This window comes from Tachypleus tridentatus, chromosome 13, assembly GCF_004210375.1.
Source record: "Tachypleus tridentatus isolate NWPU-2018 chromosome 13, ASM421037v1, whole genome shotgun sequence".
NCBI lineage: Eukaryota > Metazoa > Arthropoda > Merostomata > Xiphosura > Limulidae > Tachypleus > Tachypleus tridentatus.
In genome coordinates this window covers 70,576,551-70,601,730 of record NC_134837.1, presented here as the reverse complement: position 1 = coordinate 70,601,730, position 25,180 = coordinate 70,576,551, and the positions used below count along the sequence as shown (strand labels likewise).

The 25,180-nt window shown below is 36.2% G+C and overlaps 1 protein-coding gene across 4 annotated transcripts in view; it reads right to left on the bottom strand.

Annotated features, from left to right (window-relative positions):
• LOC143237030 (BAI1-associated protein 3-like) overlaps nt 1–25,180 on the bottom strand; it is a 201,416-nt gene that overhangs the window by 145,852 nt on the left and 30,384 nt on the right. For 2 of the 4 annotated variants that reach the window (XM_076475863.1, XM_076475864.1), the window contains exon 1: nt 2,664–3,183. The exons of the other annotated variants lie outside the window; for them this stretch is intronic. The gene's annotated coding sequence lies outside the window, so the exon portion shown is untranslated. Of the gene's footprint in view, nt 1–2,663; nt 3,184–25,180 lie in introns of those variants that run through there. 4 annotated transcript variants of the gene reach the window in all.

The following is a 25,180-nucleotide window of genomic DNA, read 5'->3' as shown; positions in this document are numbered from 1 at the left end:
TTTAGTTTTATTATATGATCAGGCAACAGCTGACGATAAGGACTAAGCTATTGGTAAGATTTAGTGCTAATTTTGTTTTTGAATTTCGCGCAAAGCTACACAAGGACTAGCCGTCCCAAGTTTAGCAGTGCAAGACTAGAGGGAAGACAGTTAATCATCACCCATCGTCAACGAATAGTGGGATTTACCGTCCCATAATAACGACACCACGGTTGAAAGTGTGAGCATGTTTGGTGTGACAGATTCGAACCCTCGACCCTCAGCTTACGAGTAGAGCGCTCTAACTACGTGGTCATGCCGGACCAATCCAGTGTCAATCATCTGGGGCTAAGTCGTGTGCCATTTCTGGATATGTGATCCATGCCCAGCACAAGTTAAACCTGCAAGCTGAACCAGACAGTGACACACACATACTGGGTACCTTGGCAGATCATCAGGTGGAGAGTACACTTTGTCACAAGAGGATGGAAACAAGATGGAGATGCCACGTTACCAATTATAAACAAGACATTAGTGTAGGTCTCTGTAATTATACGAATTTTTCTACCCTATCTTTCAGTGTACAACATCTCAAGCCACTTTTAATGAATTATTGATTCCCTCTCATCGCTTGTCAGGCTTGTTTGAGTGAACAAGGCTGAGAACAGGAGTTCTGAACAACGTCTGTTTAATTTATTGACTTCAAACATTAATACATTAAACAAAGGAGCATTATAAATCATTTATTCTATAGGAAACCTCGACTTTCCAGGAGATGGACAGGGAAAACAACTACTAAATATTGAGCTATTAAACATCGCATGCATATAAGGTGCATCAGCTTTCATCACTCTTTCACCATGATAGGTTACTGCAATGTTAGAAACATCCAAAGAGGTTTTTATTTCTCGCAGCAACCATGGTCTTTCAAGAGACCAAGTTATCAGACTCTAAGGAGTTCACTTCACCGGCATTAACGTAATATCACACAGTGATCTCAAAGGACTGGATGGCCATTGTAACGTCTACTATTAACATTACGAAAGAAACAACCACACTGGAAGCCACAAGCCATCTAGATAGCTCATCCAAAGTTAACCACACAAATCTACATTACCAAAACATATGAAATGTAACAAATCATACTGAAGACTGGATAGTCCACCTTTACCTGACTAACAACACGACTGTGTATCTATAGACACTACACCTAGCATGATGATGAAATCCCTAATGGCTGAGGAATGGTGCAGGTGGTAGTGTAGCAGAGAGCTGGGGAATGGTGGAGATGGTAGTGTAGCAGAGAGCTGGAGAACGGTGTAGGTGGTAGTCTAGCAGAGAGCTGGAAAATGGGGTAGGTGGTAGTGTAGCAGAGAGGTGGGGAATGGTGTAGGTGGTAGTCTAGCAGAGAGCTGGAAAATGGAGTAGGTGGTAGTGTAGCAGAGAGGTGGGAAATGGTGAAAAAGATAGTGTAGCAGAGAGCTGGAGAACGGTGTAGGTAATAGTGTAGCAGAGAGCTGGAGAACAGTGTAGGTGGCAGTAGATCTAGAGAAACTGGAGAACAGTGCGCAGGTGGTAAACTAGCAGAAACGGAAACGGCGCAGGTGGCAGATCCAGCAGAAACTCGGGAAATAGTGCAGGCGTAGCGCAGCAGAGAAATCGAGAACAGTGCAGGCGGCAGTCTAGCAGAAACTGGAGAACCAGTGCAGGCGGCAGTAGCAGCAGATATCGAAGAACAGCGCAGGCGGTAGTCCAGCAGAGACTCGAGAGACAGTGTAGGTGGTAGGCTAGCAGAGAGCTATCGGGAAACGGCGTAGGCGGTAGTGCAGCAGAGAACTGGAGAACGGTGTAGGTGGTAGGCTAGCAGAGAGCTGGGAAACGGTGTAGGTGGTAGTCTAGCAGAGAGCTGGAGAACGGTGTAGGTGGTAGGCTAGCAGAGAGCTGGGAAATGGTGTAGGTGGTAGTGTAGCAGAGAGCTGGGGAACGGTGTAGGTGGTAGTCTAGCAGAGAGCTGGGGAATGGTGTAGGTGGTAGTGTAGCAGAGAGCTGGGTATGTTGTAGTGTAGTAGAGAATTTTCTGTAAATGATAAAATATTTTGAAAGGAAACAAACAGAACCTACTGATGCAATATGCGTAACATGAGGATCAATTTGTTTGTTTTAACCATAGTGTGCACGTAAATAGATCCAACACACTTCTACAAATCATACTTGTCTGCTTGTATTCATAAGTAAATGCTTTTGTTACAGTTTTCTACATAAACAGCTTTAACTGCTTTAATATACAAGGACATCTTTTTTCACTATTTTATATACAAACATATTCGTGTATGTGTGTGTGTGTATACATATAACATTTCCTTACATAAAGATGTGTTTTTACACTTATCTCCTTATATACCTATATAAAAGATGTCTTTTTCCTTGCAGTTTTCTACACAACTCATACATTTACATGCTAGCAACCACATAAGAAAGTGTCTTTTTCCTTACAATTTTCTATACAACACTTACATTTACATGCTGGTAAATACGACAGTGTCTTAATAGTGTTCCACGCGACTTCAATGGGCTCGAACCATTTCATACAGTTTTTCAAACACGTATATTCTTACCCGCCCATCTTTGGTCACAGCAAAATATTTAATTCTGTAATTTACCTACACAGTTTTCCACAGACTCACCTGCTTATGTCCAGGGCCTCCGCAGGCGGTGTCGAGGGGCACCGCAGACCCTGCGGCAGAAATCTTTCTATCAAGTGGTCATATTCGAGGGCAACAGAGGACAGTGAACGGACTTTGTCCAGCAGGACTTTGAAAGACAGTGTGGAAAACGCCGTGGCGGACACTTGGAGAACTTGTCTATATTGGGCAGTTTGCTCCTGACACAGCGATGGAAGAACAGTGTTCGACGGATGTTTTGTAGGGCCAACAGAGAAAGGTTGTAACAGGAGGTGAAGACTACAGGTAGTTAAGAAGTTAGTGTTATATTAACGATTGGTTGATTGGCTGGAAGGTAAAAACATACACAAAACGTTTTGGATGTTTTGACCTAAGTTCGATAATGTAGTATTAAAATATTCTCGTATCGAATTCAATACTTCTACTTTCGAGACAACACACACTAGTTATAAAAGACTTTAACAAGTACACACAGAGATACAAGATTGCACGTACTCTTTACACAGACGATCTCTAGTACCTCATTCCTGAAGCATCTGCTGAAGACATACCTCACCTTAGAACGCCCCCTACCGATACACTTCACACTCAAGAAGTTAGATATCCAACCACTATACGAGCTCCCTTATTCTGCGGTTTAAGTGCGCACGCAAGTTTATATGGTAGTCATAGAAACCAAAGGTAGGGTAGGCGATGTGTTTCACCTTCCTGTACACAAACTTGTCTCATCTTTTCGATATATCTAAAACGCAAAGAACGATTATTTTATCGATATGGTTTACACTATACTCTCTAACCTGCTCAACAAGTGGACGTATCACGTGATGGCTTACGTAAAATTGATCAATTTCTCTTTTTAATTAAGCCTAATTTTGTTGACTTCTATCATCTTGTGTTGCTTTTATCTCGCAACATAGTTCAAGCTTTTGTGTAGAAAGTTATACGTGTTCATAAGCGGTCGGAGCGTACCTGAATTAGATGGGGACACCTTATTTGTTACGTTAACTGTGGCAAGTTGATTAAAAGTAGAAATAGAGACTTTCAACGAAAAGTCTGTATTCCTCTTTCAAAGGGGAAACACGTACCCCCCAGTACTTCTCTGAATCTGACACCTATGGACGTGTTGATTGAAATATTCGTGGTTTATATTAACCACAGTGTCGTAATTTCTAAACGAAAATTCTACTAAATACTACTACCGTGTATAACCTCAGCTACTAAAGTGCGATACCATTGCGAAGAAAATGCAGCGACATGTTTTTTGACTAAGTTTAAAACAAGTTTTGAGTCTTTATAGAAAATTGCTAAAAACAGTTTTTTCCTTGTATTTTCGACCTTTAACGGTGTGTTTTGAGCTATACAAGAACGTGTATAACATTTAATAGTATTATTTAAAACACCAACGCTGCAGATAAAAAATACCTTTCTCGTTTCTTTAAGACCTCACTGACAATTTCACGCCTGAAAACTGTCACTTGAAAGCCAAGTCTTTCGCGTATGCTGCATCAAACAGGTTGGGTATCACAGGTCAGCCAATCATATCTACGCACTCGGTCTTCACTCCTGTAATACTAGATCGATGGCTCACCTTTCCGCTATTTATCAAGATACCAGTTCGTTGCTGAGGTTGCCTATAAACTGTTTCTAGTATATTCCGTTGGTGCTAGAAGTCGAGTCCTCTCCAAAAACGATTTTCTACTTTCATTTTTCATCGTCATAAATTTATGTCTTAGTTTCAACACGTTACTTTATTGTGGTTTCTACACCTGCATTTCTTGTCTGTTTTTCTACCATTGTATCCTAACAGTATGCGGGTTGTGTGTACTCAGTAGTGCGAGCTTTCTGAGGCACGTACCTTTTATGTTTCTTTCTGTTGCAACTTTCAAACTATCAATAACACGATAATATTTAACTTTATTGGTAAACAAGTAGTTCTGTTGCTTTTTTAAGATTATGATACTGGTCATATCTTTAGAAAAATAAACTGTTTACCCATTAACTAGCTTAGTTCGACACGAAAAATGAGTAATTTAAAACAGACTAATCATTACTCTGAACACTTATTTTCTAAAATCTGACAAGATGAGGTTTTTCGCACGTGCTTCCATCATCAGCTATCAACCAATAAATATAAGGTGTCATTTTATAAAGCGTTCATTTATTAAAATCGTAGCCCCGTATCAAATAACCTATATCTCTGAAAGGTGTAAACTTACTTTCATTTATTTTTAATGTTTAAAAATTTAAGAAACCATAGCGTGAGTAAAGCAGAAATAAATTTTGTATTGTGACTGTCTTCCGTTCACTTTGTAACACGGGAACGTACATGGGAAAACACAGTAGAATGAGTAGCTAGCGCCATCTCTGAGTAGTATTTTACAGTAGAAAAATCAAGCAAAAAACATTCTGTTGAACCTGACAAGAGATATCAAGTAGATTCTTTGACTCATAAAAAATATATAATTAAATAAAAATAATGAACAACAGCAAAGTTTTTCAACACATATTTTTCACCTTTTGCCAAGCATTGAATGTATTTATGATTATAAAACAAAGAGTTATACAAATTCACCATTCTAAAATAATACCCTAGCGGAAAAAGAAAATCGTCTAAAAACTTTCTAAAAATAAGAATTTTTTGAGTCGATAAAATAATGCAAAATTAAGCATTTAAAAATATAATCTTAAAGAACGCCAATTGAAAGAAATATAGAATATAGAAATATATTTATAGAAATATTTATAGAAATAGAAATATAGAAAGAAATAGAAAGAAAAGTGTTAATTAATAAGTATACGAAATAACTATGTTTTGAAATTTCACACAACCGATAAGACCATGTGTGATGTCTACGGATTTACAACGCGAAAATCAGGGGTTCGATTCCCGCCAATAGACTCAGCAGATATCCTGATGTGGCTTTGCTATAAGAAAATACACACACACACACCATGTGTGATAAAATAAGACCTCAACAGAGTAACAGTAGTACAGCTATACTAGTTGGCTCCGTGGTGATATATGTACAAGTTCTTACTTCGTTACATATAACAAAAATATTAATGCAATTTTCTAAGATAAACTGGTACTCGAAGATTAGAAACATTTGATACATTCCTGCAATCTATGGCTGCGAGTAAAGATGGCTTTTTTTAGCTTATCTTTGTACGTTTTCTAACAACACACTGACCCTCCCCCTTCTACAGCAATATGCGTTTCTTTGTGAATTTCGCACAAAGCTACTCGAGGGCTATCTGTGCTAGCCGTCCCTAATTTAGTAGTGTAAGACTAGAGGGAAGGCAGCTAGTCATCACCACCCACCGCCAACTCTTGGGCTACTCTTTTACCAACGAATAGTGGGATTGTCCATCACATTATAACGCCCCCACGGTTGAAAGTGCGACCATGTTTGGCGCGACGGGGATGCGAACCCGCGACCCTCAGATTACGAGTCGCACGCCTTAACACACTTGGCCATGCAATATGGAAAGTAAGTTTGTAATAAAGGAATTTTTCTCTCGGCGGGAACAAAGGTAAGAGAAACCGAAGTCATTCCACATAACACTATTTTTTTCTATTGTATTTGTCACTTTCGTTGTTAGTTGGTCAACAGAAAATATTATTATTATTTCTACCAGATAAAAACAACTTATTTAATTTCTGAAAATTATTGATCACTTGATTATTATATTAGAATATTCTCTCCTTATTGGCTGCACTGCTTTATCTAAAATCAATGTCACTAAATAACAATCCCACGAAAGTCCATTTGGACGTTTGTCGAAACTTTGTAAGTAGGCTTAGTTCTATTGCTGCTAATAATACTGATACTATTGCAACGATACGCTGTAGGTACAGTTGCTTTAGTGATGTATTAGGCCCTATACAGGAACGGAACACCCACAAACTTATAGACTAACAACTGTAATTCTCCTGAGAGAACGCCGATATAAAGAGCTCTGGACTGCTTGCTTAAGGGATCGATACAAACATAAAGGGAGAGACCAAAAGAAACGGAACTTAATCAAGCTTGAAGCATCTACTGCAACATTTTCTAAGGCTTATATGCTCACAAATGTTGAGGCCGTTCTTGTTGTTAGGGTCTAAGATGTAAGAGTGGCAATCACTTCATTTAGTGGCTGAAATACTTACTGCAAACGGAGAAAACAAAATAAGAGATGAAAACAGTGATAAAATGTATACAAGAAAAACGTTTAAATATTTAAATAGATTGATAATTGTGAAAAGTTCTAGAATGTTCGAACAACCTTTAAATAAAAGGAAAGAGGATCGCGTGAGAGGGAGAGAATTCTGTGATTCTAATGTCAGTCTTGTTGAAATGTGAGTTTTTGTGGTATATGTGATGCCTTGGAAACATGTTTAATAAAATATCACACAAACAGGTGTATTACAAGTGTTTAACAACTGATACCACAACACCAGGTACTACAAGATCACATTAATAAGCACTGCGGGAGCATATGAAAAGAAATGCAAGACCACAACTGCAGCAAGATCATAAGAACAGTTACACCAAGATCATATTAAAAGGTTTACCACAAAACCATAGCAACAGGTGCTACAGTACCTTAGTAACAGATATACCATAGCAACAGGTATTCTACAAGATTGTAACAACTGATACTACTGGTATTATAACATTATTAACATGCACTACCGGATTACAATAACAGGTACTACAAGGCGGTAGCAACAGGTGCTGCACAAACACAGAAACAGGTACTATAACACCACAACAACAGGTATACCACAAGATTATGGCAACAGATACACTATAAGACTGTAAAATCTTATACCACAACACAAGGTATACAACAAGCACTACAAGACAAAAGTAAAAGGCATTGTAAGACTACAGCAGCAAATGTTAGAAAGAAATAAGAACAGCTATATTTAGAAGCAAGAGCAACAGTAATCCTGTAAGACTATAACAACTGATATTAAAAAAAAAAACCAAAGCAAAAAGTACTACATTATATTAACAGCATGTGTGGGGCGTAATAATGTGACGGTCAATCCCAGTATTTGTTGGTTAAAGAATAGCCCAAGAGTTGGCGGTGGGTGGTGATGACTAGCTGCCTTCCCTCTTGTCCTAAGCTGCTAAATTAGAGACGGCTAGCGCAGATAGCCCTAGTGTAGCTTTGCGCGAAATTCAAAACAAACAAAATATTCGTGAAATTCCTTTATGAAGTATCCAAAAGAAAATGAATGCTGTAGTTCGATAGAACTTAAAACGACTTTCGTTTTAGAAATATTTTAGCTGTTATACTGGAAACGTTAGCGACATTTTTAGTATATTATTAGTACGCATGCGTATAACGTATAGAGAGTTGTTTCACTTAAGAATTCAATAAAAAGGTCGGTTCTCAGCGCGTGAATTATTTGAAATCCTTGCCAATCCCTACTGTTAAGATCAAGCACTACCGTACTTAATGATATACTTGTACAAACTTCCCAAAAGTGTTATTTTTGAAGTGTAAATCAAACTAAACTGAAGAGTAATAAATAATTTTAACTTATTGTTTTAGAAGTTGAAATGTTCTGCTATGTTATAGCCTACAGAGTGCATAATTCTTCTCGTGATCATGGCATGTGCACATTTTATCGACATCACAATATTACAAACCAACGTTAACCGTCCCCTTATATGACGCTATTTTAGCGTCTACTGACTGACAGACAGACAACACATTATCGTACAGTGGTGCGACTGATTAAAAAAACGGTGAAATACCTATTCGTCTGTTAGTTGTCCATCAGTCTACCTATTTAAGAATTTGTCTCTGTTTATAAATCTGTTTATATATTTCTTTGTTTGTTTATCGACCTACTCGGTTGAGTTTCATATATCTGTTTATCTCACCTCTTTCTCTATCAGTGTATCTATATACTTCTTTGTCTGGTTATTTATTTACAGATCTCTTTATTTCCTGCTCTATTTGTTACTATACTCACCTGCTACTATGTGTTTGTTTGAGTATTGCTCATTTTATTAGTGTATAATTTTTATTTTTTCTATTCATATATTTCTTTATTTGTTAGTGTATTTATTTATTATTTTATTACTATCTTAGAATATTTATATCTCCCGCTTCTTCTTTTTTTTTTTAACTAAAACTGGTTTGATAGAATTAAAATCTCAAATTTTCGAAACGACTTTATTAGGCACACCCTGATGAAAAACATTGTTTTTACAGTAACTGTGTAAAAGTTTAAAGGAATATCTTTACGTATGAACACCATTCATTCTCTTTATCTAAGTGAAGCATGGTCAATTTACATATTACAACTTCTAGAGTTTTACACATATCGAGGGCTGTTACAGGTACCTTTCATTATTCCCCTATATGGTGACAGTTACCAGTTGCTTCTAATATTGTTTACACCAAGTTTCTTTAACATTAAGCCTTTTAACATCATTTACTGAATTAAAAATGAAATAGTTTTGAAATCGAAGAGTCCTAGGTTCGTTACGTACATTCTTTGTTCCTATCTTGATCAAGGCCGGCATGGCCAGACGGTTAGAGGCACTTGATTCGTAGCATGCTCGTCCTTTCAGCCTTGAGAACGTTATAATGTTTCAGTCAATCCCACTATTAGTTGGAAAAAGAGTAGTCCAAAAGTTGGCGTTGGGTGGTGATAACTGACTAGCTGCCTTCCCTCTAGTCTTACAATTAGGGAGGATTAACGCAGATAACCCTCGTGTAGTCTTGCGCGAAATTCAAAACAAACGAACTATTTTGACTAAAATAAAACTTTTTAGAAGAAAAAAGAACGTTGTCCGTGATGGACTAGTGTAATTAAAAATGTGTAGAACAGTTACTTTAAATGTTATTCTCAGCTAATGTCTTAAACCTTTCTATCCTTATTTGTAACGACTGCAACTATAACGTTTTTTTTTAGATTCCTATTTCTGCCTTATTAAAAAAAAAAAGGTTACAAAACTTTTCAGTCCAATAGAAACCAATGAACTTGTTGAAAACTCAGGGCTTAATGCGCTATATCTAAACAGTTTTCAATATCTAAATAAGCAAATCACTTGATAACCACAGCGGAAACAAAAAAATTCGGTGGAACGGAGTGTATCAGAGCTATATTTTGAAACTGCTTGGCAAGGCACAGGTAATGTGGTGCCACCGGATATTGATCGTTCTTCGAAGTGTTATATAACAGCCCTTCCGATACAAACTATTCATACACTCAGATCACAAACAAGTGTTCAGATCAAGGAGTTAGAATTTCCAAGACTGAGATACTCCTTATACTTAATGGCATTGGAAAACTAAGAAATATAGATCAACTTGGGGAACCAAGACCTTTCAGAAAGATAACTACAACAAGTAACAAAACAGCCGCGGTACGTGTTACGTCTGTGTAACACATGAATTCCACAAACAGGCGACTACCTGCCAAAGGCAGCAGTATCAAACATAATTAAAAAATGTTCTTCACCTGGAAAAACGGTACAAGTTACGTGCATATAAGGTTGCTTCCACTACCTACCTTAAGAAAACAGAGAATGAAATGGATATTCATGTAGGAACATACAGAGAAAGTGACCTGACACAGCGTAACAAGATAGTTGAAATGGGCGCTGGGGATCAGACGCCCTCTTACACTATGTGGATTACGGTAAGTAGCAGGGAGGGGTGTAAGATTGGATATGGCAACCTTAGGCCAGAGCCTTTTACACTAAAAACTACGCTGCAGGGTTATTGTCAACACGCATGTCGTCAGGTAGAGAGTAACAGGACCTAGTGAAATAAAAAGTACTGACGGGTGAGGTTTCAAAATCAACTTAACAAGGTGTACTCACCCTCTGTTTTAATGGGTACTAGAGTGCCTAGTTTACGATAAATACATTGTTGGTTGTATTAAATGTTCATTAACGAGTACAGATTGAATGGTTAGTTGTGTGCACTTTAGACCAAATGACAAAACATCATATCCTCATTCGTATAAAATTAACTGCGAATAGTGAGATAACATAACAGTTTGACAACGAGGAACCCACTTAAGAAATAAAACTCGTAATAACTGTCCAGAACTTTACATCGGAGAAACATGTTATAATTCTCATAACGTAAAACCATTCAATGCTTACCACTATTGCAATTAAGAAAAACACATCCACACAAAATTACTTTTTAAACAAACATCGATAAAGGTGAAATAAAAGAATCTTTCTTAATTGAAGCCCACATTAAATCAACACCCCGGGGTACCAAGATACTTATATGACACTGAAGTAACATCCTGTCACGTGCTCTCTTTGTTCTAAGCTACATATATACTCATATCTGTAAAACACTTGTACCTGGTGACGACAAAATCTTGTACAAACGTCGTACATTAATAACAAAGTTTTTCATTACTCAGTCAAGGTGTCTCAACTTTTATAAGACTTCCTTTCCTTGTAATAGTTATAACGTTACAGCTTCTTATTCTGAAAAATTGGAGAAAGTTTTTTTGGCTCCAATAAGCAGTGGGCTTCAAACTAATGAAACAACCATACAAACTGTTTCAGATTGTGGACTTCTTTTATTCGTATTAGAAGGTTTGACTACTTGCACAAGGGTTGAAGTAGTCATGAATACGTGAGATAATATATTATTTTCGTACCTTTCAAAAGTATTACAGTTATCAGTTATAGAATGTAACAGCTTCTTCTATATGGTTACAGTTATCAGTTATGGAATGTAACAGCTTCTTCTATATGGTTACAGTTATCAGTTATGGAATGTAACAGCTTCTTCTATATGGTTACAGTTATCAGTTATAGAATGTAACAGCTTCTTCTATATGGTTACAGTTATCAGTTATGGAATGTAACAGCTTCTTCTATATGGTTACAGTTATCAGTTATGGAATGTAACCGCTTCTTCTATGTGGTTACAGTGATCAGTTATAGAATATAACAGCTTCTTCTATATGGTTACAGTTATCAGTTATGGAATGTAACAGCTTCTTCTATATGGTTACAGTTATCAGTAATGGAATGTAACAGCTTCTTCTATATGGTTACAGTGATCAGTTATGGAATGTAAAAGCTTCTTCTATATGGTTACAGTTATTAGTAATGGAATGTAACAGCTTCTTCTATATGGTTATCAGTTATGGAATGTAAAAGCTTCTTCTATATGGTTACAGTTATCAGTTATGGAATGTAAAAGCTTCTTCTATATGGTTACAGTTATTAGTAATGGAATGTAACAGCTTCTTCTATATGGTTACAGTGATCAGTTATGGAATGTAAAAGCTTCTTCTATATGGTTACAGTTATTAGTAATGGAATGTAACAGCTTCTTCTATATGGTTACAGTTATTAGTTATGAAATGTAACAGCTTCTTCTATATGGTTACAGTTATTAGTAATGGAATGTAACAGCTTCTTCTGTATGGTTACAGTGATCAGTAATGGAATGTAACAGCTTCTTCTATATGGTTACAGTTATTAGTAATGGAATGTAACAGCTTCTTCTATATGGTTACAGTTATCAGTTATGGAATGTAACAGCTTCTTCTATATGGTTACAGTTATCAGTTATGGAATGTAACAGCTTCTTCTATATGGTTACAGTTATCAGTTATGGAATCTAACAGCTTCTTCTATGTGGTTATAGTTATCAGTTATATAATGTAACAGCTTCTTCTATATGGTTACAGTTATCAGTTATAGAATGTAACAGCTTCTTCTATATGGTTACAGTTATCAGTTATGGAATGTAACAGCTTCTTCTATATGGTTACAGTTATCACTGTACAGTGTAACAGCTTCTTCTATATGGTTACAGTTATCAGTTATACAGTGTAACAGCTTCTTCTATATGGTTACAGTTATCAGTTATGGAATGTAACAGCTTCTTCTATATGGTTACAGTTATCAGTTATAGAATGTAACAGCTTCTTCTATATGGTTACAGTTATCAGTTATGGAATGTAACAGCTTCTTCTATATGGTTACAGTTATCACTGTACAGTGTAACAGCTTCTTCTATATGGTTACAGTTATCACTGTACAGTGTAACAGCTTCTTCTATATGGTTACAGTTATCACTGTACAGTGTAACATCTTCTGCAATGGTTATAGCATCATATTCTGTTTAAAAAGTTACCCTTTTAGAACGAAACAGCTTCTGGCGCAAGGGTAACCGATTCAGTTCGTTCAGTTAACCAGCTTACGCTACAAGTGTAACCGATTCAGTTCGTTTACTTAACCAACTTCCACTACAAGGGTAACTGTTTCAGTTTGTTCAGTTAACCAAATTTTGATACGAAAGATCATAAACCGAACTTGAAACAGCGATACAAACCTTGTCACACAGCGTAACTGAAATCTTAATAATGTTGACACGTTAACGGTGTGCCATAGATGGCGCTGTGAAAGCTGTCGGGAGAAATAATGCAAACCCCGCCCCTCGTATAAATATAACATTAACAGAAGCGAAATATTATGAACATTAACAAAAACCATACAGGAATGGAGAAGAGACTGAATTCTGCACCTCCCCCCCTCTACTCAAAAGTCTAGACCGAAAACTGAGCTTGTTTAGACTTCCTTCTCAAATCCATTTGCGTGCCCTTTGTAGTTAGATTTAGCTCGCATTACAGGAGCACTGACAAACAATGTGTTAAGCCTAACTGCAAAATTTCGTATTCTAATCCATTCTTTAGTTTCACGAAAACGTGGATTGAGATATACTTTAAAGAATATCTGTATGTCAACACTTAATAACAGATGAAGCATATTTGGATAACGTTATTGATTATTGATCTGCTGATAAAAGCTGGTATAGTTTTGTTGTTATTTTTTTTACCGTACTCCTAAGCTAAGTATAATACAGGATTTGGTTTCCATTACGAACAAACATGTTTCGCCTCTAAAAAAACATCTACTAATGTTGAAAAACCATTTGTATTCTACTTACTTTTGTTGAAAATAGTAGAGAATTGCTTGTAGGCGACGTATCTATGAAACCGGAAAACTAAAAGGAAGCGTATTTAACAAACATCCGTTTAGAAACAAGCGTTTTCCATACGATTGGAGAAATGAATAATGCTCTATAAAAAGATTTGACAAATCTGACAAAACACTGCATCTGCTGACCTTTTTCTCGCAGCGTAATCAGAACTAAGTTCAACCAAAGTGAACGAATACAAAAATATATATTAACGTACTTTGTGATCAGTGTTGAGATTACAAACTCTTCGAGCTAAACTGTATGTAATCATAAAATATTTTTAATTACAGATCGACAGAATCCGATACAACAAGAGATTATCTTGGATGATTTTCAAATGTTCGAAGATTCGATTCTACTACGAACACTCAGACGTAGTTAACGAAATCCAATTAAAAACATGTTAGGTGTGAAAAACGGATGTGGACAAAAAGAATTGAGTGTGCGAATGGAAGGAAAATGAAATCAAAACCTGCAGCTACAGCATTGTTAATAACGTTACAGCAAATATTCATTCATTATTCAATCAAACTTAGATTTTCTTCAACTCGGAACATGATTGGTGGTTGAAACAAAAGTGATTCGATATCACGACTTTTTCTCAACGCGCACAAACATATCCATCAAATGAGAAAGTTTAAAACAAGCTTTTACTTCATAGAACCAACCACATTCTTTAATATATATGGTGGTAGGCTTTCCTCTATAAAACAGCGTTAATAACTTCCTTTAGAGCAGGGGTTCTTAACCAGGGGTGCCCGCACCCCTAGGGGGTGCGAGGATGCCCATGAATGCTGTATGTATGAAGATTAAAAAAATTTTTTTGATTACATCAACTTTGTATTTTTAGCTTTTTTTTATATTTAAGTTTCCAGGGGGTGAGAGAAATGATTACTGATTTGAAAGGGGTGCAAACACTGAAAAGGTTAAGAACCACTGCTTTAGAGTAACGTCATGGAATTTAGATTAACAGTTTCTTGTCATTACCTGCATACATGCTAACTGCTTAAGCTAGGACCACGCGACGCTACACTCTCTTTACTTAGACTAATTTTACAAAATTTAGAAGATTTGTGCTTAAAGTTGGCAATGAATATTGAATAACAACAGTTCACCTGTGTGATCCTTTTGAAAATTTGAGTTAGAAACTGTTAACTTAATTTGACTGGCCTAACCAATACTTATGTATCTGCACGTGCTTTCACTATATTTTGCTGTACTAAATTAGCTGTCTTTAATCAGAATGGCAAACTAAAAACAGTTCACTTTTACTCTTAGTTAAGTAGCAAAAAGTTTAGACGAACAGCTCATTCGGCTTTCTGCGCAATCGTGCGCAAACAGTTTAGTCAAAATTGAGTGTTTTTGAAGAATAACTTTGCACCTGTGACTTATATTTAGACCAAATTTGACACCAAACTCTGGATTATAAATATAAACTTTTCGCAATTTCGGTATGAAACAATCAAATAAAAATTTGAAATATTATGTGTCGTGAATTTCTCAATGGAAACTTGTACACGAAGTAAGGGTTAAGTAAATCATATCCAGTGGAAACACGTGGTATTTTGGATTACCACAGTTTAAACTGTTAATCTGTCAGTCCTGTTAATAACACCAAGTGTCTCCTGCAGGTTGTTTTGGTCGCACAACACAATATTTTCCATATTTTTTCCAAATTTTCCCCAATTTCATGATGATAAATTTTGGGTTTTGACAATCAACAATATATCCATTTTGTCTACAATTCGATAGATACTGAATGATCCATGAGATTTATTGGTAGTAAACATACTATTCAACATAATACAAAACATTCTATATCATATTAATATCGATAAATATTAGCATATCAAATACGCTGGCTACCAAACTTAGTTGGTGTTTCCATAGATACTGCAGGATCTGCCAGAAAGGAACACAGCCGCAACGTGACATTTGCAGCGTAACATAATAGTTGAGTTGCGATCCGAGTTTAGTAAAAGGTAACAGTTATAAATAGATGCTGTACAGACTAATAAAATAAACACTGTCCAATGAAAAATCATTAGGTGAATTTTAACACACGCAAATAAATGTTATTTACTAGCAAACACATGGTGACGTAAAAAGCATTTCATTTGAAAGTGCTAGGGGTTGGTGTGTTTTATGTTGAAATGACCAGCGTTATTTTATATCGTTCACCACAAGTCAAGTGTACTTACAACATCTTCACCCGGTGGGATCTAAAACGCTAAAGCCAGAGATATGATTCCTTGTGGTGGACAGAGTTCAGATAGACATTTACCAAGAAAATAGCACTGACTAATTTTTTCCGTTTTTGCTGTATACAGTATTTAAAGTGAAGAACTGATAAAATAAACAAATAAAAAGACAGGTCAAAATGTATCTCAGTACGGCTGGTATTGGTATTAACACTTTTACTAATAAAGCAGAGAACAACGTTTCGACCTTTGTAGGTCATCTTCAGGTTAACCCGTTTCAATTTTCTTATATCATCTTCAGGTTAACTCTTTCTTAAGAGACTCGAAACCTTTACTAATTAAGCAGAGAATAACGTTTCGACCTTCTTAGGTCATCTTCAAGTTAACTATTTGTTAAGAAACTCGAAACGAGTTAACCTGAAGATGACCTAAGAAAGTCGAAATGTTGTTCTCTGCTCTATTAGTAAAAGTGTTAATACCCATACCAGCCGTACTGAGATACATTTTGATTTCAAGTGGATTTCTTGTCATCACGAAAAACTAGACAAATCACTCATTTGTAAAATACGAAGGAAACCTCAGCGAAACCTATTAAGACTGTTTAAAATATTGATGCATTTCGTTTATTTTCTTATTTCGGACACCGTAATCATGGTTACTGAAAGTCTTGCTAAATAAACACTTTAGAAAAAAAGATAAAACTAAGCCTCATTGGTAATTCTAGGCTACAGTTACTTATATATTTGTGTTTCTTTGACATACTTGGTTATATCTTATTGTAATGAATTTAATATGTATTAAGCCCTGGTCAATGCATATTTACTAGGCTTTATTACTTACTTAAAGTTACTATGGATAGTGAAATAACATTCGCGTCGTTGGAATAGTAATATAATGTGTTGGTACTTGAGAAAAAATTGAAAATCTTGGCCTTTATACTTGTGACAGACTTATTAAAACAAACGTTTAAATACCGCAGTTTTAAAAAGGAAGAAAAGTGGCTGTTTTTATAGACTTGCGTCCCTTAGTTGATCAAAACTCTAACCCACGAGACAGAAACAAGTACTGTATGCTGAGGTATAACTGGACATTACACCAATCTACAGATGGTCAGACATCCCAAAGCCACTATTCACTGAATGACACCCCATCATTTTACAGATAGTTAGATGTCCCAAAACCAGGCTGCTCACTTTACCTAGCAACACGTGCATAGTAGGTCAGAAATAATCTCAAACCAATTACAATCCGTTTTTGTAGAGGAACCTCGAGCACATGGGCAAGAAAAAGTATTGGATAATGTACAGACCACTTAATCGTGTGTAGTAGTACCATTAATGATAGTTAGGGCCCACACAATACGCATACTTTATATTAATGTAATTAGCTTAGACTTACGAACACTTTCACAACAAAACTTGGACTGACAATATGGACGTCGAACTTTCATCTCTAAATTCTCTAGGCGAAACATTCTTTAGGTTTCGCCGACCAGTTGTATAAAACCATTTTCGGGTCATACTTAACAGCGGAGCAAGTTGGTGAGAAGTTGCATGTCCCACAAGAACATCTCGCACGTGCTCGAAATCGTAAATATGATGAACGTGCCAGTGATCTGGAGAAATGCAGCGCTACCTATATCAAATGTTTATTAACTAGTATTCGTTGAATGATAAAGCTTTTGAATTTGAATCATATGACATATCACCAGATATAAGGTGAGAATGTTTTACTTTATAACATTGGCTCTAGTTTTATTAATATTTAAATGTTATATATTCGAAATATCTTTTCATTCTTTTGTATAATGTAATACGAATAGTGCACGAAGCATTCTAACCATTGCTAGGAATTTTTATTGAAAATATATGTATGTTTGTTACTGAACACAAAGCTATACAATGAGAAACCTATGATGTACCCACCACAGGTATCAAAAACCGATATCTGTTGTTATAAACTTTCAGACATATTGCTGAGCCACTGGGTGGTTGTGATGAAACCTAACAGAGAAATAAAACATTAATTGATATGAATCACCTAAGTTACTCAAGATTTTACTTTATGTTGAAGTAATAATGGATGATGAATTTAAAGAACCTCCTGTTTGTTCATTAGAGCGTTCAATCACCGAAGAGAAGTGTCAAAAGTTTGTGACGTACAAATGTTGTTTTTTTCCTCACTCAGCAGTTAACGATGTCTCTTAATATCTTTTGTCAGTTGAACTGAGATTTACTTATATCTCACTCTGTCAGTGATCCGCCTTGACACATTCAACCAGACATACGTGGGTTGTGATGACGTCACAGTTATATAGCGAAAACCGAATACGTAAGTACTAAACAGTTCGCTATATTGGAACATTATTCCGTGGCATCATGTTCCAACACTAGCAATAAATACATATCTTATTATTATAAACTTAATGTCAGTAGAGATCTGTGTTATTAGCTAATTTAATATTAGCATAAAAAATTGTATTATCTTATTATCAAAGTATATCTCTTTGTTATCAAACAGGTGGCAGCACTGCCTATGGCTCGGATTGTTCATTGAAATGGTGTTTTAAGTATCTCCTCAACAAGTCATCAGAACGTTAAAATACTGCCCAACGTTTCCTTTTATAACAATATCTATATAATGGCAGTCACTTGTTCTGTAAATGTCTGTAAATATTACAGTAAAAATATGAATTTCTTGTAATAAAAATAAGAAAGAAGAACATGATAACTAAAAAACCAAATAATGATGTCAACCAATCGCACTGATGTGACATGGTATCAAACGGTGTATCTGCTTTCATAGGTATTGTGAATATCTAATTGTACTTTTAATAAATTATAATTCTAGCGTAACAAATATTGCCAATATCTCTTGAAGTTAGCTTTCTTACAGACACCTAGTGTTCCTTTAAAGAAGTGCAGTGTGAAACAAAAATTACCAACCAGTATTAGATTTTTAAAAAAATTACAGTTTAACCTTATTAAGTGTGTTTTCTTATAGCAAAGCCACACTGGGCTATCTGCTATGTACACCAAGGATAATCGAGCCCCCGATTTTAGCGTTGTAAATCCGTAGACTTGCGGCTGTCCCAGCGGGAAACCGTTGCATTTAGAACTTGTATGTTTTTCTTATAGCAAAGCCACATGGGGCCATCTGCTGAGCCCACCGAAGGAAATCGAACCCCTGATCTTAACGTTGTAAATCCGTAGACTTACCGCTGTACTAGCGGGGAACGTATTTAGAACTTAATTATAAATACAACCTTACTATGTCAATTGAAACACTATATCCACCAAACAAATAAAAAATCTTTTCAAAAAAGGAAATAAATGTAGGAATGTAGAGTATCAATGTTTCAAAAACAATACAAACAAGACAGAAATGATGACATTTCCATCATCACTACGGAATAGCACAGGAGGGAATTAACACATAGTAATCATACTATAATGGAACTCTTGCTTATATGATACTGGGAAAACTTTTTATTATGCAATATGCAGCCCCCAGCTTCGAGAAATTTGTATCATATGTACATGTAGATTTGCAATAGCGTTCACGGCTTTTCCGTTTCGCCTCAGTTTTCCCATCACGAAGAACTTCATGTTTCTCCATTCACAAGTGCAGATATGGCGTCATGAATATGTTTTGAATTTAATCTGAAAGTAGGTTTAAGAGTTAGATGTAAAGCTACTTCTGGAGTTAGGTCTAATGGTATTTCTGAGCTACATCTTATGTTCGTTTATAGAATTACTTTCGGAGCTATTAGATCTGGAGTTAACTTTAGAAGTTAGGTCTAATGGTAGTTCTGACCAAAGGTCATATGTTTGTTTGTAGTTACTTTTTCAGTTATATCTGGAGTGAATCTTCTGAGCTATATATATGGAGTTAATTCTAATATTAGGTTTGGTTCTGTTTATTTATGTTAGAGCAAACCCACATCGGGCAACCTACTGTGTCTACAGCGGAGAATCGAATCCAGGATTTTAGCATTGTAAGTGTCCCACCGGGAGATCATGTGAAGAGATACTTTATGTTACTGTGTTCAGCACAACGTCCCTTTCTCGGTTTATCTCAACACATAGTACAACACTGCATCTCTCTCCAAAAGTAGGCCGAATACCTCCTGTTTTAACCGCTCACACCACTATATAGTAGTGTGTTGTCTGTCAATCAGTCGGTAGATGCTGAAATGACGTCACTAAAACATGAACATGCCATAAATCACAAGAAGACTTGTGTACTATGCAGGCTACAACAAAACATCATTCACATGTTTCAAAAGTGAATATGTTTTGAATTTAATCTGAAAGTAGGTTTAAGAGTTAGATGTAAAGCTACTTCTGGAGTTAGGTCTAATGGTATTTCTGAGCTACATCTTATGTTCGTTTATAGAATTACTTTCGGAGCTATTAGATCTGGAGTTAACTTTAGAAGTTAGGTCTAATGGTAGTTCTGACCAAAGGTCTTATGTTTGTTTGTAGTTACTTTTTCAGTTATATCTGGAGTGAATCTTCTGAGCTATATATATGGAGTTAATTCTAATATTAGGTTTGGTTCTGTTTATTTATGTTAGAGCAAACCCACATCGGGCAACCTACTGAAATGACGTCACTAAAACATGAACATGCCATAAATCACAAGAAGACTTGTGTACTATGCAGGCTACAACAAAACATCATTCACATGTTTCAAAAGTGAATATGTTTTGAATTTAATCTGAATTAAATTTGAATTGTGTACTATGCAGGCTACAACAAAACATCATTCACATGTTTCAAAAGTGAATGAAAGATATGTTACTTGTTTTTCTTTTATTTACTCTTGAAATAGAATACTTAGAGACTCTAAAGAAGTCATCGAAAAGATCAAGTAATACACTTAGTTATCTCAGTAGGATCCTTACACTAGTTTGAGAGTAATGTCCGGAGAATGACCAGAGCTCTCGTGACAAAATAGTTACACATCTTTGGTATTGTTCAACACTAACAAAATGACAGAAAAAACATCATACAAGATAAGCGGACAATTATGAAATAAAGCTAATATATTAAAATAGAAAAACTGTGATGTAACTAGGGCCAATTGGGTAGGGGTTGGGTGGGGGGACAGGAGAGCCATTTGACCCGCACCTCAACCTCGAGGGGGCTTCAAATTTATACACTTTTTTTGTATTTGTCAAATATTGCGACTTGTTAAATAACGTCAACAGACATATGTTAAGTAACAAATTTTTAAATTATGTTACATGTTTCTTTCGGGGTAAGAATTATTTTATTTTGTTTCCGCGTGTCATCATTTTTTTTTTTTTTACTATAGCCTGAAACCTCAAAAAATAGAAGTAGTTCGGGTCTTTCTGAACCTCTGAGAGTGTCTGGCTCTAATAAATACAACAGAAGAATATAACTGCAGAAAGTTACAGCTGTGATCAAGGACAGACAAACGGACAGCAACGAAAGTAGCCAAAAACACCGACAAAAGTAAGTGAACAGTGGTAAGGAGAACCCATAAAATTGTGAGATTAGTGGCCAATGAAAACAGTGTTTTAAACTGTCGTAAATTATTTGAACAGTTACTAAAAAATTTGTGAGAGAAGAGGAGTAGTAAAAGTGACGAAGGATATTGAGGAGAAAACGACTTGAACAAATGAATTCTAATAAGATGGAAACTAACATTTTAAATGAAACGAAAATATTAACATTATATTAAGATATAAATGCGTATATATACAAATAAAAGATTGTTTGTTTTTGAATTTCGCACAAAGCTACTCGAGGGCTATCTGTGCTAGCCGTCCCTAATTTAGCAGTGTAAGACTAGAGGGAAGGCAGCTAGTCATCACCACCCACCGCCAACTCTTGGGCTAATCTTTTACCAACGAACAGTGGGATTGACCGTTACATTACAATACCCCCCTGGCTCAAAGGGCGAACATGTTTCGTGCGACCGGGGTTCGAAACCGCGATCCTCAGATTACCAGTCGAAGGAACGCCTTAACCCACCTGGCCATGCCGGGCCACACAAATAAATGAAGTTTCATAGGTATGTTCGATTGACACGGGTTCCTTCCTATGTTGGCGCAATATCTAAAATGTTGTTATTTATTTATTATTTATCGGAATAAATAACAATAATATAAATGGTTGTCCAACAACAATATTGTTTTAGAGAAAGTTAGCTACTAAAAGCGTTTTACTTCATTTAATATACTCGTTTTTTTAATCGACCCAAGATGGCAGCACAAGCAAAACGAAGAAAGATCGTAATTATCACGATGTATATATGTACATTTGTTTTCTGTTGAATAAACCTACGCAATGGGCTATCTGAGCTTTACTCACCGAGGGTATCGAAACAATGTTTTAGCATTAGAAGTCCATATACTTACTCTTGTATTACCGGAGGTACCATAATTAAGTGTTAATATTTGAAGAGAAAAAAATTAAAAACTCATATTTGTCACTCTACTATTGAACCGAGTGTGACCAAGTGGATAGCGCAACTAAACTATAAATCTAATAAATAATTCGTGGTTCTCACACTTGCCGCAAAAACGCGCTCCGCACTTTGGGGTGATGGAAACACTAACGGTATCAGTAAAATTTCAGTATTTGAGCAGTTTGAGAGTCGATGGCTGCTTCTGTCGACGATTTGTTTGTTTTTTAAATTTCGCACAAAGCTAGTCGAGGGCTAGCGTACATAGCCCTCCTTAATTTAGCAGGGTAAGACAAGAGGGAAGGCAGCTAATCATCACCATCCACCGCCAACTCTTGGGCTACTCTTTTACCAACGAATAGTGGGATTGACCGTTACATTATAAAGCCCCGACGACTGAAAGGGCGAGCATGTTTGGCGCGACCGGGATGCGAATCCGCAACCCTCGGATTACGAGTCGCACGCCTTAACACGCTTAGCCAGCTGGGCCTTCTGTGGCCTAGTTTTCTTCTCTCTCGTCTATCAGTGTAAAATTACGGAAAGCTGTAGACTGTCCTCCACAAACTTCACGCAAAATCATTAAATAACTGTTATTTGATGAAATAATCTATAACAAGCGCGTACTTAAAAGGGAGGTAATAATATATTCACAAACATTAATTTTGTCATGGTTAATTCACTCTTCGAAATATATTTTAAGAGAAAATTATTTGTTTTGTTGTGTTGTTGTTTTTTCATAAAAGCACCTTACAAAACCAAGCAGTAGAGGGTGAAACTAATTAGAAGTTTGTTTTTGATGGAAGCCTTTTATTTCATTACGTCAAGTCCTAATGTATAGTTGTTACCCACAATGGCTATTGCTGAATACGTTCAGTTACCATAACAACAGCTCGTGTTTATTTCGTACACAAATGGTCAATATTGTAAATTACTCCTGTTTTTTTACGTGACATCCACAATTCGTGCAGACTCTTGTCGCTGAGAATAGCAGTCAGTAGATATACGACCGATATCGATCAATTTGTTGAGCTATGATCTGTATCATGAACGGCTAGGACCCCCATGGTTACGGTTACAATGCAGTTTTTATTGTGTTTTTTTTTTCTATTTATACCAGTTACGTTAATGCTGTTGGGCTGTCATCTTTCAATAGTGGTCTATTTAAACTTAAACACTTACGAAGCCTCATAATGTGGTGGACTGGTCAGTTACTGCGAGATCATCACGGTGATATACAGTGTGACCAACTTATTTGCAAGCGCCATGTTGTTACTCACACGAAGACAGATGTAGACGAAACAATGACAATTCATGCATGGACGAATTAATTAGAGTTTTTCAACATGGAAGACCAACTATTTGGGGTGCAGTGACGTAACAACAATGGTGGGTCAGATACAGGGTACCGTGCCCTGTAGTCAGTAGAGGGGTGTTAAGTATTCCATAAGCACGAATCCCCTTCACCTCCACCCACTTAGTTTATAATTATATCCGAGACACTTGGATTAGATGAATTATCAGTAGGTTTTGTGACAAATTTTGGTCAATCACAGGGAAAGATGTGTTAAATAATTTATTAAGTGAAGGAACTCTTCCCCACTCCCCAACATTTAAAGGAGTAATAAATATTGCAGTGAAAGACAAGCTGGTCTGACTTGGTAAAAGAACAGCGACCTATTACATTGTACAATGTTGACTATAAGAACTTAATAGTAAATAACTGAATAATTCGTGATGACGAAAACCCACTTGAAGTCAAAATGTATCTCAACACGACTGGTATGGGTATTAAAACTTTAATTAAAATAGCGTAAAGAACAGCGTTTCGACCTTTTCAAGATGGCCTGAGAAGATCGAAACGTTGTTCTGTACTTTTATTTTAATTAAAATTTTAATACCCATACCAGTCGTGTTGAAAAACAAATCGCAGAATAACTATGGTATTACACAAGTTAATTACATCATTACAAACACAAGACGGATATGTGTTTTTACAACATTAATATGTTAATTGAGATAATAATGGAAGCTCTCCTACTTGAGTAATATCACTCGATCAGGAAGAGGCTTTTGATAAAATTAATGATTAATTGTTGTTTTATGTCTTAAGTAAATACGAATATCCAGAGGATTTTATAAAAATGGGATTAAAAAATATGTACACCAATATATCATCTAAAGTAAATTTAAATGGATTTTTAAGGGAAAAAAATTTATGTAAGGTCAGGGGTGAAACAAGGCTGTACTTTATCTCCTACTTTATATGTCCTAATCTTAGAGGTTTGTTTTGTTTTGTTTTTTAATCGAGTGTAAACGCTAGTTGTTTCAGGAAACTAAGAAACTATAATATGACGTGTGCAGATGATTTAGTCTTAAAACTCACTAGGTTTTGTTTATTTGTTCCTATTTAATTTCGCGCAAAGCTACACGAGGGTTATCTGCGCTATCCCTTCCTAATTTTGCAGTGTAAGACCAAAAGGAAGGCAGTTAGTTATCACCACCTACCGCCAACTCTTGGGCTACTCTTTTACCAACGAATAGTGGGATTGACCGTTCCATTATAACGCCTCCACGGCGGAAAGGGCAAGCATGTTTGATGTGACGGGGATTCGAACCCGTGACCCTCAGATTACGAGTCGAAAGCCTTAACCACCTGGCCATGTTGAGCCGTAAATGTAAGTATCCATCGGTATAAGTACTTATTATATGGTTGCAGTGAGTTTGTCATTCAGTCTGCTGATGAAAACACCAAAAAAATGTTCTCTATTTCCATGATGAAATTTATTTTCTCTACGGAGCTAATGTGTTGGTAGAAAGTTTGTAAGTTGTCATGACTGTAGGCTCATATACCAAACGTGTCCTCAACGGAACATCTGTAAAGCCGGATTTTTTGTCAGC